The following is a 4,506-nucleotide window of genomic DNA, read 5'->3' on the forward strand; positions in this document are numbered from 1 at the left end:
CCACTCCCACCTCCGGCCATGCAGGAATTTGAAAGCCAGAAAGCTTGTACTTTATTATGACTGACAGGTGTTCCCTTATTATAAGACATGTTTCCTATTTAAGATCTGGGAATCTCCTTTTTTATACAAACTGAATATGATGCCCCAATCCTATATTTTGGGGTGTGGGCCTTTATAAAGACAGAGTATGTACATCATATGATTTGCAAATGTCCATGCTGTGTTAATTTTATAGAGAATAAGTGGCTTGGTTGATTGAAATCAGTTCTTCCATTTCATAGAAATCATGAAGTTGGAAGAGACCACCGCAACCCCTTGCCCTGCGGAATGACAAGTAAAGAACACTTGAAAAATGCCCATTGAACCTCTCTTTAAAAACCTCCCAAGAAGGAGACTCCATTTAGTATTTAGACCAAACACAAACTTGTTCATAGCTCTATCCTGACTGTCAGCCCTGCATGTCATGAATTTGGAAGTCTGTTACTGCTTTTTTGAAAACTTGCAGCATGGCATCCTGATCTGCACTTCATTAACTTTTTTGGACTGCAACTCCCAGAATCCTCAGTCAGGATTCGTATCTGTGAAGTCCCATAAAGGCTTCGGTTAGAAATGTTGTCCCCCCCCCCCCCCCCGTTAGTTTCAAAGGTGCTCTGGATTCTTTGATGATTTTTGCTAGTGAAGGTAATTGTTTCAATGCTAGGAGACTTGCAGTGGGATGAATTGCTAAACAACAGTGGACCCTTCGTATCCACTGGAGTTTGGTTCCAGGATTCCCTGTCATACCGCATCCTCTCAAGTCCCATTAATACAATGGCCTAATAAATGGTGTCCTTACTAAATGGCAAATACGGTTGCTGTTGGAATAATAAAATTTATAAAAATATTCTTTCAACAGCAAACCTTGATTTTGCCATTTTATGGATGGCTGAATCATGGATAAAAGATCCATGGGTATGAAGGTCTGGCTGTTTACATATAGCTGACTAAGGATTGTGGGAGTTTCAGTCCAAAAAAGATAATTGGCTCCTGGTCAAGACACATGGAAACTTCATACATGCATACATACATCTTTCTTATATTCATATGTTTCATTCATCTTGGCCAAAACAGCTCAACCTGTTATTAATATGTTTGCCCTGGATACTACTGTGGCCCTTAATAACCACTGTGGTTTGGTTCCAGGCCCTCCTGTGGTACCAAAATCGTGGATGTTCAAGTCTCATTAAATACCGTTAGCTTAGTAAATAAGTCCCTTTTTAAATGGGACAAATCACAGTTTGCTTTTTGGAATGTAGATATCTTAAAAAACATTTTCAAGCCGTGGATGCTTGAATCCTTTGATTAAAAAAATCCATGGACATGGGCTGACTGTACCAGATTTAGCTGTGTTTAAGGCCTCCATTTGTTATCTATTTATTCATTTTTCCAAGAACAAAACAATTGTGTTTTCTCTGTTCTTGCCAGGAGAAAAATCATGCTGCAGTTGTTGTTTTCTCCTCTGCTCCCCCATCCCCAACTTTTCTGACTTTTATTGAGACAAACTGATTGTGGCGTTGACAGTCTGTGTTGAATCTCCTGCTTTCAAGACCGATTATATGAAATCATCCTGTTATGATGCAGGCTTTCTAGTGCTATGGAGAGGAGAGGAAAGCTCCCAGTGCAATCCTGGTACTTTTTTTCTGGTTTTTTTGTTGTTGTTTCTTTTTTGCTTTTTTTGTTTTGTTTGTGGACTAGGAGAAAATGGCTTATTCATCCTCTTCAAATGGTGAGATAAGATAATTAAGTGATAATTGTTCCCTCCCCCCAACCCCAGGGAAAGATAAATGCTCACCTACATAACCAGGGCACCGGCTAAGTGCTGATTTGTAAGCCGTTTACCTCTTTGCTCAAAAACCTATGATCGTTAAGTTCAACAGCAATGCTAATTATTATTGCTGTTTATATAATGCTGATATTCCTGCGTCGGAAGAGGGGGCGGGAAATCTAATAGGTCATTTCATCCCTTCCTATTGCCAAAGCTGGGTAATTTCCTGCTGTGTTATAATTTCCACAGATTTCACTTTGTTAAGTGCATCTGTGTTAAACAGAGCAGTTTGATGCCATTTAAACTGCCCATGCCTCCATTTAAGATTCCTGGGATTTGTTGCTTGCGAGTTATCACACGGGGGTTATCCTGTTCCTTGTCCCGTTTCCATCTTATTCTTCCCATGTGATCTTGGGAAGGACTTCCAGACGACGTTGAGCAGATCCTGTCATTAACCTGTCCAAAAAGCGTGATTGCTACAGATCCTGTCATTAACCCATCATTAAAGTGACATTGGCCGCATTTTGTATAACGAAGTTCATGTATTGCAATGCCACTTTATGATGGTGAATGGCCGTTCGGCCACTACAATTTCATAGCCTATCACCGTCACAGATGTAATAATGGTATAGGAGGGGGGGAAGCAATCCCGTCCCTTCCCATCAGTGTGTGATAATCTCCTTGGTGATGTACTCTGCACTATAATTCCCCCAGGTATCCTGGTGCCTATCTACATTACAGAATTAAGTGATTTGATCTTCAGTCACTCTCTTCCCAAGGCATCTTGTTATCTACAAGTACTTCAGTTGTTGTTGTGTCCCTCAATTTTACTGACTTACAGTGACCATAAGGTGACCTTGTCACAGATTTTTCTTGCCAAGACTTTTTCAGAATGGGTTTGCCATTCCTTCCTCTGAGGCTGAGAATGTGTGACTTGACAGGTTATTTTGTGGGTTTCCAGGGCCAAGTGGGGATTTGAACCCTGGCCTCATTCAAACCTGCTGGGTCATGTGTGAAAGTCCTTCCTGCAATTGGGTGAGAAGGACGGGACAGGGATGGGACAATGACATTCCCATCCCTCAGTGTGATAACCCAGTGCAACAAGGGACGGCCTAAAGTATGATGTTACATGCCATATTGACCTTCCAATCTTACAACCAAATTATTATGAGAAGAATGAGCATGGTACTCAGCAGTTGAGGGTGCATTCTTATATGGGGCAGGAGCACAACCTACCACTACCACAAATTATGCAGTCAAGTTTCCTGCATTTGGGGAAATTGCAGGGATCAGCCACACCTGAAATGCAATGATGAGCAGATGATTGGTGTCCAGAGCCCCAAGACCCCAACATGGTCAGCTATCAACATTCCAATTGGGATTCTGGGATTTATAGCTTTGTGGGATATTTAGCCTTCTCTTGTCAGAGAGCTCTTGTGCCACAACAAACTCAGAGGCCAGCATCTATTGGTGGAGCACCTAATAGTAAAGCGGTGTCCAACTGCATTATTCTGCAGTGTGGCAGCCGTGTAGGGTGTCTAACAAAATATTAAATCTACACTTTTCCCTCCCACATCAACAGCTTTCATATGTTACACATAAAATGAGCAAAAAGTCAGTGCTGTTTTGTGTTCAGAGTATCCTATTGTTGTAGAAGCGTTTAACAGGCCCTTACTGCACATTTTTCCCTCAGATGTCAGGTGAAATCTTAATAAATATGTATTTTCATCTTGTTAGAGACTGAGCAATATAAGGATCAAAAATGAAAACAAACACTCATGTATAATACAAAGCAACATCTGTGCAACAGCAACCATTTTTGATGATTGGTTCTGCCATCCCCCCTTGCCATATCTTTATATGTTTGGAGGGAAGTGGATTGTGGGGATGGTTGAACATCTGGAGCATTTTCCTTTTGATGTCAGGATATGAAACTATCCCATGCTATGGAAAACCAGCTCTGGAACTAAACTGACGACAGTAAACACCATGAATTAAAAATACCGTGCATAACTCAGAAACAGAGCTCATGCAGGATCCGTGTGGTATAGTGGGTGTGAGTGTTTATAGGACTCTGGATTCAAAATCCTTCTTAGGCATGGGAACCCAATGGTAACACTGGGCAAGTCATATTCTCTTAGCTTGAGAGGAAGTGCTGGTCATTCCTAAAAGCCCTGTATGACTTGAATCCAGAAAGACCGCATCTCCCATTCTGCCGCTGCAGGAGGAAGCTTTCTCTTCGTCCCACACACAGGCTCACTTGGTAAAGCAATGAGAGAGAGGGTCTTCTCAGTGGCTACTCCACCTTCTGAAACTCTCTTCCATGAGATGCCCCCTCCCTGCTTCCTTCACCAGCAGGCAAAGACTTTTTGTTGGTTTAAGGACACTTTACTAAGGCCACACTGGGGGGGCTATTATTGAAATGGTATGCTTTAAATAATAATTGTTAAAGGATGTTTAATATTAAAAAAATAGTATGGTTTTAAACAAATTTTTCTGTGTGTCCTCTGGGTCTCACTCCAGGAGAAGGCGGCATATAAACTAAATTCACATCATCATTATCAAAACAAAAACAACAGCAGAAAGAAGAAGGCATGACAAATGCTCTCTGAAACAATCTTGCCAAGATACAAGTATGATAAGTTTGCTTTAGGATCACTGTAAAATTGGAAACAACTTGAAGTTGAAAGAGCACAACAATG

The 4,506-nt window shown here is 41.2% G+C and overlaps 1 pseudogene; it reads right to left on the bottom strand.

Moving 5' to 3' along the window:
• Positions 1–3,021: 3,021 nt before the first annotated feature.
• Positions 3,022–3,167, bottom strand: LOC121924502 (annotated as a pseudogene).
• Between the last annotated feature and the right edge of the window lie 1,339 nt (positions 3,168–4,506).

This window comes from Sceloporus undulatus, chromosome 2, assembly GCF_019175285.1.
Source record: "Sceloporus undulatus isolate JIND9_A2432 ecotype Alabama chromosome 2, SceUnd_v1.1, whole genome shotgun sequence".
NCBI classification, from domain to species: Eukaryota; Metazoa; Chordata; class Lepidosauria; order Squamata; family Phrynosomatidae; genus Sceloporus; species Sceloporus undulatus.